General features: G+C 40.8%; 2 non-coding genes across 2 annotated transcripts; both read left to right on the top strand.

The window, feature by feature from the left end:
• Positions 1-11,808: 11,808 nt before the first annotated feature.
• TRNAT-UGU lies at positions 11,809-11,881 on the top strand. Its single transcript has one exon. It is a non-coding gene; the product is annotated as a tRNA-Thr (tRNA).
• Positions 11,882-13,190: 1,309 nt separating this feature from the next.
• Positions 13,191-13,279, top strand: TRNAY-GUA. Its single transcript is given in 2 exon segments — positions 13,191-13,227; positions 13,244-13,279. It is a non-coding gene; the product is annotated as a tRNA-Tyr (tRNA).
• Positions 13,280-13,377: the final 98 nt, after the last annotated feature.

Raw genomic sequence — 13,377 nt, 5'->3', positions numbered from 1 at the left:
TTTTGGTTGTCAAAGCTGGGGAGGCAGGGCAGTATTACTGGCATCTTTTGGGTAAAAGCCAGGGATGCTGGTAAACATCCTACAGTACCCAGGATAACCACCTCCCCCTCCCCACCCATAACAAGGAATTATCCAGTCCCTGTTACTGTGGTAGAGTTGACTACAGTAAGAGGCCACATGGACAAACTTACCACTTACCTCCTGAAGGCATGGGCCAGTCAGGTTCCATCCGCACCTACTAAAATGAACCAGCAGCTCCTTCCCAAAGCCTTGAGTAAGGAACAATGCCTGATTCAAACCTGGGTGTGATGGATGCCAAATCCTGCCCAGTGCACCTCTAGGGTAACAAAGATACCACATGGGGCAAGAAGGGCACTGCACTCAAAGGTCAGAAAGTAAGGATGTCCATTAAAGAACTCAAATTCTGACTTTGAACTCATCTTAGGACTCTTTGCAGGCTGGGTGGAGGCCAGGGTGGTCTTCCTTGGTTGGCTCAAGCCTGGAAGTTGAATTTTCTCTAACATCACCTCTCTGAGCTGGTGGACGGTTGCCCCCCTTGGTGACTTGTGTCCTGCCAGAGATTTTCTGTTGTTATTTAATGCCCTTTCTGCCCTTCCTATTCTTCTCTGTATACAGGCCACTGGAAGCTTTAAACTTGTAGTTTCCAGGCTCTCTTGCCAGCTAGTTTCAGCTAAACCTCTATCAGTGGAATTTACTGGCAGATTAGCAGGGCACCGACAATGAAGCCATTCTGCTTTGGCAGCAGCAGTGGTAGACCAGGTACCTGCAGGCTACAACAGCTTTAGCAGTTCTATGGGCAGCAGGGCACCGCTGATTTGGGAAGCAGTGATGCTTTCAACAATTCAAGGACAGTGCATCTCTAGCTTTTCCAACACCTCTGTTACCAGTTTCTCTCATTAAAGTTTTCTCTGCTTTAAATATGCAGTATGATTTCTATTTTACTGATTGGAGACTGCCTGATATAAATGAGGTTTCCACTACTGTACTCTAATGTATTTGTTCCTGGCTGTGTGGCATCCAAACTTGGTATTTTACCACTCTCAGGAAAACTGAAATCTATTTAATACATAATAATAGATACCACTCGCAATGAACTAGTTAGAATGAATTCAGGTTTCTAGGAATCTGCACTGATACAGGGGCTCTGGGGGCTAGGTAAAAAAGAGAACACATAGTTATTGCCCTCAAAGTGTGGAAGTAACTGTATACCAACGAAATAACTGAAGAACTATTCAGAACTGTGTAATTGCTTTAGGGAACAATTATAATGAGCTGAGATTTACCTCAGAGGAGGTAGTGGAGCATAAGGAGGGTCTTAAGGAAGATGTAAAATTTTTTTGGACAAGAAGTGTTTTTACAATATTGTAAGAAAGGAAGGCGTGGGAGTAAGAATATTCTGGTAAATATTTTACACTAAGTGTAAGGAGAACTGGAAGATAAGGCTGATGATAACAATAGTAGTAGTAGTAGCAGTAACAGCTAGAGAGATGATTTATTGGGTCCTTAGTAAATTGTAGGCACTATGCTAGAGATCTTATTATACATATGTTTATTCTAATTCTCATAATAAACTATGAGATAAATGGAAGAGCCTAGATTCAACTTCTGTATATATAACTCTCAAAACTCAATAATAAGAAACAGGCCGGGTGCGGTGGCTCACGCCTGTAATCCTAGCACTCTGGGAGGCCGAGGCGGGTGGATCGTTTGAGCTCAGGAGTTTGAGATCAGCCTGAGCAAGAGCGAGACCCTCTCTACTAAATATAGAAAGAAATTATTTGGACAGCTAAAAATATATATAGAAAAAAATTAGCCGGGCATGGTGGCACATGCCTGTAGGCCCAGCTACTTGGGAGGCTGAGGCAGAAGGATTGCTTAAGCCCAGGAGTTTGAGGTTGCTGTGAGCTAGGCTGATGCCATGGCACTCTAGCCAAGGCAAAAGAGTGAGACTCTGTCTCAAAAAAAAAAAAAAAGAAACAAACAAACAACCTATTTAAAAAGCGGGCAAAAGATTTGAACAGACACTTCATACATAAAAAGTATATGAATGGAAAGTCAGCACATGAAAAGATGCTCAACATCTTTATGGAAATGCAAATTAAAACCACAGTGTGATACCATTAAAAAGCTATTAGAATGGCAAAAATTTAAAAGACTGACCATTCCAAAATATATACACTGTTGGTGGAAATGTAAAATGGTATAACTACTTTGGAAAACAATTTATAAATTTCCTAAAAAGTTGCATGTACATGTAATCCAGCCATTTCACCCATAGGTATAAACCCAAGAGAAATGAAAGCACATGTCTATACAAAAACTTGTACATAACTATTCTTAACAGCTTTATTTATAAGAGCCCAAAACTGGAAACAATCCAAACATTCATCAAATGAAAGAATTAACAAATTGTGGCATATCCATACAGTGTAAGAGTGCTCAGCAGTAAAAACAAACCATTGATACATGCAACAACATAAATAAACATCAAAATTATTATGGTGAGTGATGAAAAACATCCTATGCTCATGCATTGGAAGAATCAACATCATTAAAATGTTAATGCTGCCCAAAATGATTTACAGATTCAATGCAATTACTATCAAAGTACCAATGACATCTTTCACAGATCTAGAAAAAACAACCCTAACTTTCTTATGGAATCAGAAAAAAGCCCAAATAACCAAAGCAATCTTAGGTAAAAAGAACAAATCTGGAAGCATCACATTACCTGACTTCAAATTATACTACAACGCTACTTTACCCAAAACAGCATGGTACTGGTATAAATGTAGAAATGTAGACTAGTGGGAATGGAATAGAGAATCCAGAAATAAAGCCATATAGACAAAACCAACTGATTTTAGACAAAGCAGACAAAAACACTGGGGAAAGAACATCCTACTGAATAAATGGTGCTAGGAAAATTGGACAGCCACATGCAGAAGAATGAAACTGGATTCCTATTTTTCACCATATACACAAATTAACTGAAGATGGATTAAAGACTTAGATATAAGAAACCATAAAATTTCTAGAAAAAAAACACAGGAAAAACTCTTCTAGACATTGGCCTAGGCAAAGAATTTATGACTAGGACCCTAAAGGCAAATACAGCAACAACAAAAGTAAATAAATAGGACTTAATTAAGCTAAAAAATTTCTGCACAGCAAAGGAAGTAATCAATACAATAAGTAGACAACCTATAGAATGGGAGAAAATTTTCACAAACTATACATCTGGCAAAGGACTAATATCCAGAATCTACAAAGAACTCAAATAAATCAACAACAACAACAAACAAAATCAAATAACCCCATCAAAAAGTGGGCAAAAGACAGGAATAGATTTTTTTCAAAGAAGACAAACAAATGGCCAACAAACATATGAAAATATGCTCAACATCACTAATCATCAGGGAAATGCACATTAAAACCATGATGAGAATATATTGGTACTTTAAGACGGGAGTTTTCCACCTCCTCATTTGGCAGCAAATTAATAAACTTCTCTTTCCTTCTCCTTAAAAAAAAAACAACACAACAAAATAAAAGAAAAACAAAGAAACAAAAAACTCCACAATGAGATACCACCTTACCCCTGTTAGAATGGCCATTATTAAAAAAATCAAAAAACAGTAGATGTTAGTTTAGCATGAATACAATGAAAAGAGAATACTGTTGGTGGGACTGTAAATTAGTACAACTGCTATGGAAAACAGTATGGAGATTTACCAAAGAACTAAAAGTAGACCTACCATTAGATCCAGCAATTCCACTACTGGGTGTCTACCCAAAGGTAATGAAATGCTGTTGCAAAAAGACACCTGCACTCAAATGTTTATTGCAATAGAATTCACAATAGCAAAGATGTGAAATCAACCTAAGTGCCTATCAATTCATGAGTGGATAAAGAAAATGTGGTATGTATGTATACACACACACACACACACACACACACGCACACGCCATGGAGTACTACCAGCCATAAAAAGAAATGAAATAATGTCTTTTGCAGCAACTTGGATGGAACTGGAGACCATTACCCTTAGTGAAGTATCTCAGGAATGGAAAAACAAACACTACATGTTCTCACTTATAAGTGGGAGCTAAATGATAGGTATATATGGTCATAAAGTGGTGTAATGGACATTGGTAACTAAGAAGAGGGGAGGGTGGGAGGAGGTGAGGGATAAAAACTTATCTATGCACAATGTACGTTATTATGGTGACAGATACACTGAGAGCCCTGACTTCAGCATGATACTATTCACCCATGTAACAAAAATCATTTGTACACCCTTAATCTATTGAAATAAAAACTTAAGCCAAGTAAAAGAAGTCAGACAATAAATATATTAATATCTAATATATGATTCCATCTATATGAAATTCTAGAAAGTGCCTAGGAATGAGGGAGAGGACAGGGAAGAGAGAAATTACAAAAGGGCAAGAGGAAGCTTTTGTGGTTATCTTAACTGTGGTGATGATTTCCCAGTTGTACACATATATCAAAACTATCAAATTGTACATTTTAAATCTGTTCAGTTTATTGTATACCAATTATACTTCATTGAAGCTGTTTTTTAAAGAAGGAGAGCCATCTTGGATTTGAATGGGAGTGCGGATATGGAAGGATCTCAAACCTCAAATGAGAATCATTACTTTACACCAAAGAACCAAAGGGCTACGGACTAGTTAAATCTTCTTCTTTTAAAGGACATGCATTTACACCCCTACTCACACCATGCAAATTTCTTAGGAATATTGTATGAAAGATTTGGGAATCTTCTCTCCATTTTTGATTCACTCTTACTTCAATATTGTTCAAACTTGTTTTTTGCACACTCAACACTAAACACCTAACATCTCTTTCCCTAAAATTTTGTGAGTAAGTTCAATCTTTAAGGATGAGAAACCATTACAGCCAGGCCTTGGGCAAGCAGAGCCCTCAAGAAGCTAAGATCCAAGGAACCTTTTCTTTGCCTATCCTTAGGAGCCACTCAAATTTCCTGGCTCAGAGCTGACAGAATTGGAATAAGTCCAAAATATCCCTGGACTTTGGCCAAAGAAAAGCTAATGGAAAGAAGGAATTGGTCACCTACTGAGCAGACAGAGGGGGGCTTCTGGAAAATATGTCTTCTTGAGGCTCTGGCATCATCACATGTTGGCCAGAGAAGGGGGATCAGGTATTTCTCAAAGAAACTTGCCCTAGTAGGGCTGAATACATGTGTTAGACTACTTCTAGGAGAAGTTTTGTTGAAGAACTTTGCCTTCACAGTAGGCATCTTCAATATGTAGCCATATATGTTCCCATTTTTCTGTAAGGATACTGTGTGTGTGTGTGTGTGTGAGAGAGAGAGAGAGAGAGAGAGAGAGAGAGAGAGAGAGAGAGAGAGAGACAGAGACAGAGAGAGAGACAGAGAGAGAGAGAAAGGGAGAGAGAAAGAGAGAGAGAATGTACATGCATTGGGTAAGGGCAGGGATAAGTCTTGTCTACTTTCAGTTATACCATTTAGCCAGTACACACACACACAAAATGAGAATTGGCACCTGAATTGAGATTGGTTTCCTGGAATTCATACTCATACAATATCAAATGTGGAGGGAAGTTAGAGATTACTCAGGAATTCCAGGAAGAGGGAATTGGAGTATTCCATTTCTCCATGGGTAGTAATTTCCAAACTCTGCATGTTTGTAAATTTTTTTGTTCCTGCTGTTAAGAATTTAGTGACACCCTTAAATTGTGCTGGACACCATGTTAGGTATTTTGGGCTCACAAAAGTATAAACCACACAACCATCCTAAAGGAACTGAAGACATAGTTGAGGATGCCAGACTACTGTCCATGAATCTGATAACAGAGCAAAAGAATCTGTAATTAAGTACTTTCTCTTCTTTTCCTCCTCATTCAGCACTTTTTTTGTGTACCTGAAAAATTTTAAAGACGGTAAACATTGAGATAGATGAGGAACCACGACTCAGAAGTAGTCCTGGGGTATTTAAAATATCATACATTTGTTTTCTGACATCTTTTCACACATGGTAAAGATATGTAGGACATTAAATAGGACAATTTGGTGAATTTGTGACTAGAAAAAATATGTATGCAAAGACTGATGTTGAAGAAATTTTATTAGTCTGAGGCCTTCTTGGTGTCATGAATACCACCTTCCTGTGTCTTGTTCAGTGTTTTGAGAGTAAGGGTGAGATAGGAAACTGATAGGAATTGCTTAACTAAGTCAGGAACTATTCTTATCAAAATAAGATAGGGTCAGGACAAGTTCCAATCAGTTAGAACCAAGATGCCTGAGAAATCCACTCCTTCTTGACTTTGCAGCTTTATTATACCCTCATTACCATAAAAGATTCTGAGGAAAACTCTCACTCCCATCATGCACCTGATGCCATGACAATTCTGGTTTGACCATATTTAGTCAAAAGGAGGGCATCACTCTAATTCCAGGAAAACACTTTCCCTTTCCAAGAAATAATATGAACATTCCTCCCTTTGTTTAGCCTATAATTAAGCCATTGCTTAAATAGAGAGACTAAAGGAACCATGAGGGCGGCTCTCTGCAGAGAGAACTAGCCTCTACTCTATGGAGTAGATTTTCTATACTTTCTAAATGAAACTTGCTGTCACTTTATACTGTTAGCTCCCTCCTGAATTTTTTCTTGTGTGAAGCCAAGGACCCACTTGGATTTCAAGTGATTCCCGGCATAGGGAATTACTTTCCTGGTCACTGGTCAGGGGCAAATCAAGGAAGAAGGCATTGGCCTGAGGAAGGAGGTCAGACATTTTTCAGAGAAAACCTGCCTTAGCAGGGCTGAATACATACACATATTAAACTAATCTGCCTAGTGTTTTGTTGAAGATATTAGAGATTCACATTATCAATAACTAATCCTATGTTTATTTACAGGTATCTTTCTCCTTTTTCTGTAAAGATGCTCTGCATGTGTTTTGGGTGAGTGGGACAGTCATCTCTGTACTGACGTAAGGTACACCATTTAGTGACCACATAAATCTAAGAATTGGCACTGGAATTCAGACTGGTTTCCTAGAATTTATACTTAAACTGTATAAAAGCTGGAAGGCACTTCGAGATTTTTTAGTGCCTGTTTTACCAAGAATTCCAAGAGGAAATTAAAGGTTTTCATTGTGTTTCAGATTTCTGTGGAAACCAACTTCCTTTTTTCTCCATACATGTCTGTTCTCTATTTCAAGTATTTATTAATATCCTGATATGTGATGGTCACTTTGCTAGGTGTATTGGAGACCCAGAAGTATGAACCATATAACCTGCCCCTCAAGAATCTGAGGTTATAACTGAGACTGTTGTACTAATGCATATGATTCTAAAACCAAATACAGCAATCTCTAACCAAGTGCAGTAAAGTCTCCTTCCTTTCTTCTTTGCCTTCTCGTTCAGTTCTTTCTTTGTATCTTTTGTAGCATTTTCAAAAGGATGGACTTATGAATAGATGGAAAACCACAATTCAGAAGTAGTTCCGGAAAAATTTAAAAAATTAAAATGTGCATTATCTTTTGACAATCTTTTCATTTCATAAAATGAAGAAGTATGGGAAGGAGAACAATTTGATGATTTCATAATTGATTGAATATATATGCAGAAAATGTGGTATTGAATGGTTAATGTCAGTCTGGTTGCTTACTTCTGGGAACCATGGGTCACCTCCATTGCATGTGTCCTGTTCAGTACCTTGAGAGTGGTACTGAAGAGGAAAGGATAATAAAGATAAAAAGGTGTCATGGGCTTATAGGAGAGAAGAGATGAGTAAAGGGAATTGTGAATTAGAACACTGAAATGGTCTTTCTAGGATAAGTAGTGTTTTAATAGGTGTAGAGAAATGGGTAATCATTGTAGTTGAAGGAATAATAAGCAATGATAAGAACTGAAAAGGTATGAGTTATATTTGGGAAATTATAAGTAGACCAAGTTGACAGGAACAAAAATCTGTACAGGGGTATAGGGCAATCTGTCATTTGATAAATGTTGACCCAAATATTAGAAGATAAAGGCAATAATGTAGAGTGTTAACTGACACTGAGAGTAAATTAGTGTTAGGTAAGAGCCTTTAAGTTGAAAACAGTTTTGCTAAAATAAAAAGGCAGAATTTCTGTACTGAGTCAGGGAAGTCTCATAGAATCTAGGAGTGAGATTCAGCCAGGCCTCTGGAGCGGACTGGAACTAGGGATTTAGGAGGTGTCCAGGCTCCCTTTCTAACTGTCACTGCTCCTCCCTTTTGTCCCTGGGTGCTCTTTCTCTTATCTTGTCTCTATAGTAATGCTCTGTGTCAGTCCACGTGGTGCAATATGATTGCTGTTATGGCTCCCACACTTGCAATTTCCTTTCTGGTAATGGTGGGCTAATTAATTTGGACCAAACCTCCTTAAAGAAAAATTATTAAAAATGCCGGATAAGACTTTACCAAATCTCCTTAAAAGCATCAAAGTGCTGATATAGTAGTAAGCAACGAATAGGCCAGAATCTAAGGGAAAGGTGCATCCAGGAAGTTGAGGGAAGTGTCTGGGTATTGACCTTTGTAGCCCTAAACACATTTGCTAATTCCTGCAAAGGTGGGCTATGGTTTTGGCAGGCTATTTGGGTAGGAGAAACAAGAGGGTCATATGTCAAGACCCAGCAGTACCAAAGGTGGGAAGTCTAGTAAGACATCCTCCCAATATTAAGTTGGGACTCCAAAGAGCTATTCCTATGAGGTAAGGGTGCAGAAGAAGTAGACCTATGTCAATTCTCCCACTTCCAGGAATTGCTGTGGAATTCAGCAGAAATAAGTTGAGCATAACAAGGGCGTAGGTGTTCCTGATTTGCAGCCTGGGTTTACATATCTTGGAGGTCCAGAGAATGCCTAGCCATGAACTTTGTTTAGGGTCCTCTTGGACTGATAGAGCTCCAGGTGCCTGGGAGAAACAAAAGTAATATTTTTTTAAAGTAATATTTTTTTAAAAAAGAAGTATAACCTTCATGTTGGCCTCAAAAATTCACTACACATAATTTTGCAAACACATTGAGCAGTACGCAAAGATGACCAATTACACAAGGAAACAAAACAACATGAGTAAGAATTAAAAACAACAGACAGCATAAAATTCAGATATTAGAATTATCAGTTATAGATATTAAAACATCTATGATTACTACGTTTAAAGAAATAAAAGACAAGCTGGGAAATATCTGCAAGAAACAGGAAATCACAAAATTTGACCAAGCAGTTTTGAAAAAAATCAGCTAAAACTTCTAGAACTGGAAATTACAATTTAACCAAAATAAATGATTATTCGGCATATTTAATAGCTGATTAAACAAAGCTGTAGACAGAATGACTGAATAATATTATAGGTAAGAAATGTTATCCAGAAAGCAACATGGAGACAAAAAGACAACAACAACAACAAAAAAAGGAAGAGCGTTGAAAGGAATGGAGGACAGAGTGTGAAGTGCTAATATATGTTTAATTTCAGTTCCAAGAAGAGAGAAAAAATAGAGCAAAAACAACATATGACAAGATAATGGATATTATGGGCTAAAATATGTCCTCCCACAAATTCGTATGTTGAAGCCCTAACCCCTAGTACCTCAGAATGTGACTGTATTTAGAAATAAGACTTTTAAAGAGGTGATTAAGTTAAAATGAGGCCGTTATGTCCTTGTAAGAGGAGGAAATTCAGACACAAAGAGAGACACTAGGGGTTTGTAAGCACAGAGAGACAGCCATGTGAAGAGAGAGCAGGAGGGTGGCTGTCTGCAAGCAAAGGAGAGAGGCCTCAGAAGAAACCAAACCTGCTGACACCTTGATCTTGAATTCCTGACCTCCAGAACTCTGAGAAAATAAATTTCAGTTGTTTAAGCCACCCAAACTGTGGCATTCTGTTGTGACAGCCCTAGCAAACTAATACAATGGCTGAGAATCTTCCTGAACTAAGGAAAAATAATAGTCTATGGATTTACGAAAACCCACACCCCAAAACCTAACACCTCCACCATATTTGGAAAAACATGGGTTTTCCTTATGGGATCATCCACTCCTGTTTTACACTTCTAAATTGAAACCATCCCTGGATGAATCTGATTGGTGGAACCCAGGTCACATGCCCACTCCCAGCTGCAAGCCGGGAAAGCAAGTTTTCTAGGACAGACTTACTTATAATATGTGAAATTACCAAATGTAAGGAGAGTGTTTAAAAGATGTTGGACAGACATTAATATAATAAATACCTACAATAGGGCTATTCAAAGCTCATGCTCAGGCCTCTGATGTTTTCTCTTTGTTTTCTTTCTTCAAGGCTCATAATTCTTAGATGCTCTAACTCAATGGATGAATTGTATAATTTGATGTAACTTTGACCTATTGATCCATGAAACCCTAGAAACAAGCATATTCTGGCTATTGTAAAATTCCTATGAACTGCTCCATCCTCAACTCCAATTCAGCTTACCTAAATCCTAGCACTTCTTCAACACGCTGCCCTCTCCAGATGCCCTGAAGAGGGTAGACTTCCGTTTTTTCTTTCTCTGTTAGACTGTGTCATATTGCTTCTTCAAGGTACCTTTGAGAGTTCTCTCTCTTTCCTCTCTATTATACGACATATCTAAGTTCAGCAGAGTCTCCCTTCCCTATCTCTCTCTCATTCCTTCTTTCCTTTCCAGGCCCATAATATTACCTTTTGCAGCTTTGTGTTTGAGCATCTGCACCATTGCCAATCTCTGGTGTTCCCCACTGTGATTTCTCCTCCCTTCAGTTCATTCTGCAATCCATGCTGGGTGAGTTTCCATTTTCCGTTTTTAAAAGGACCTAACTTAATCCCTGTCTCCTATTACCCTGTCTTTTCACCCACCCTCCCTTCCAGGAGCGGGAGAATCTGCCCCAGCCAGTGTTCTACTGTGGGCCCTTGAATGCCTCAGTCTTTCTCTTTGATTTTGCCCATAATTTTCTTCTAGCAGGGATCACGCTGCCTCCAAACTTGTCTCGGTCTTAACCTCCCTTCATAATACAGCTCAAGCCCTCCTGAAGGCCCTGCTGAATGGCTCACTTTGGTGGGCCTTAGTATGGCCACTGTCCCTTCACACCAGATACAGCTACTTCTCTTTGTTCTATTTCATGAAAACTAAGGTCCTTTTGTTCCACAAGGCTATGACAGTGACTTCAGGGTAAAGATCATACCTGGATCCCTAGTTCCTAGTGCAGAGCCTAGCACAGAATGGGAATTCAGTGTTTGTTGAATCAAGGAATGAATTAAATAGCAATTAACGAATGCCTCCTTGGCGCTGAGACTCCGACCTGCAAGAAATGTCCCTACGTCTAAGGAAGTTGGAAGAGGCAGGCGGCTGGAGAAGTCCTGAGTAAAGGAGAAACCCAAATGCAGATGTCAGCAGATCAGTTGAGAGGTGTGGTAGGCTCTTTCTTCCTCTGTGCTGAGTTTCCCTTCTTAATTTTCACAATCTGAAGAGGGGAGGGAAAAAAAAATCTTCCTCTGTGTTAGACTGTGTCAGGTTGGGCATATTTCTCCAATCTTAGGATACCGGTTGTCCCTGTTACTGGCCTCCACGTTGCTTCATCCCCAGCAAGATCACAAAGAGCCTGTAGACTGAATTCCAGTAGTTGGGAAGTGGATTGGAATAACGTTCGGATTTTGTTTAATTTCTACGCTCAGATACTTTAGTAAAGGCCCAGCAAAAACTTTCCCTTTCTGAGAAACAAAGAAAGCCACTTCACAGAACTAAAAAGCGCCACTTCTCGCGCGGCCCTATAGCTCAGGGGTTAGAGCACTGGTCTTGTAAACCAGGGGTCGCGAGTTCAAATCTCGCTGGGGCCTGCTAAATACCTTTCCGTGTTTTTAAAATTTTTCCTTTACTCTTAACTAAACTTGAGGAAATTTGGCTAATTACAGCCTGTCGCCGCAGTCCACAGCTCGCAAATACACAATTGCTGAGCAGAACCGGCTTCCTTTTAGGTTCCTGTACTAGTGCGCAAGTGCGGCTTTGCTCCCTGGCCTGAGGCGGAGTCCATTACACAACGGGTGGGAACCGGGCGCCCCGGCTGTGCTGACCCGCGGCGAGAGCCCTGCTGGGAGCCGGAACCCGGGCCCAGAACCTACTGCGCTCGAGCGTGGAATGGGGGCGGCCAGGCAGAGAAACACCATCAAACCCTCAAGCGCCCGTTCTGGGCAGATCTGGAGTCGAGAACAAGGTCTCCGTCTCCAAAGGGGAAAAGCCGGCTGCATCCGTTCCGGTTAGGCATCCGGAGATGTAAGCTGTGCGGCCAGGTTTCGCGTGTCCGTGGGGTTTGGACACTTAAATATCTCAGCAGGGAAAATTAAGGGCCCGCACTTTGGAGACGATACCTGGGTCACTAAATTTGATACTGACTCAAAGAAATTGTGGCCTCGGTTTTGAATAACCTAAAAATATTTTCCCCAAAAGCGAACTCTCCCCAGAAACACTGGGTTTACCCATTTTGTGTTCTATTCCACACTCTCTCCCTCCCCAAGTCTGTGGACTTGTACGCGGAAGAGCAGCTCGCTGTGCAGACGGCCCTGGAGTGGGAGGCGAGCACAGGGAGTGAGGAAACCGCGGCAGCCCCAGGCCTGAGCCGGGAGGCCCTCCCTGCTGCCCAGCTCGCAGGGGCGCGGTCAGAATTGTGTGTCCCAACGCCTCAGGCCCAGTTCTCGGATGCCCGGATGCCCGCCCCCAACCTTACACACCACACACACACACACACACACACACACCCATGCCGGGATGCCGGCCCCCAACCTTACACACCACACACACACACACACACACCCATGCCCGGATGCCCGCCCCCAACCTTACACACACACACACACACACACACACACACACTATGCCTGCGAGGCAACAGCCCCCGGGCGAGCAGAGGACGTGCGGCCTCGGGATGCGTGTGCTGTAGAGTGGGCTCTGCTTGGAGGGTCCTCAGTGAAACACGAGAATCCAGTTCTAGAAGGGTTGTACCCAGAACTGCGAATGCAACGGTATCTCACAAGCTGGCTTTGCAGCTCGGCGGGGTTCACTTTCCAGGGGCGGGAGCAGGAAAACTTTGTCACCCACCTCTGGTTATCTATTTTCTGAATAGGGATTTCTTGGTGACTTTCTTGCGTGCTTCCTTCGATAGCTCAGCTGGTAGAGCGGAGGACTGTAGCACCTACTGTGTAGTCATCCTTAGGTCGCTGGTTCGATTCCGGCTCGAAGGAGTAGCTGCTGTTTTGGGCTTCAGACTTGCACTGACCTTTCTTCGTTTGTTCTTCCATAGACTGATCTGAAATCACTCTTCCCCCGGCCTTACTCCCGT

Source organism: Lemur catta, chromosome 1, assembly GCF_020740605.2.
Source record: "Lemur catta isolate mLemCat1 chromosome 1, mLemCat1.pri, whole genome shotgun sequence".
In the NCBI taxonomy this organism is placed as follows: Eukaryota; Metazoa; Chordata; class Mammalia; order Primates; family Lemuridae; genus Lemur; species Lemur catta.
This window is presented reverse-complemented; position numbering and strand designations above follow the sequence as displayed.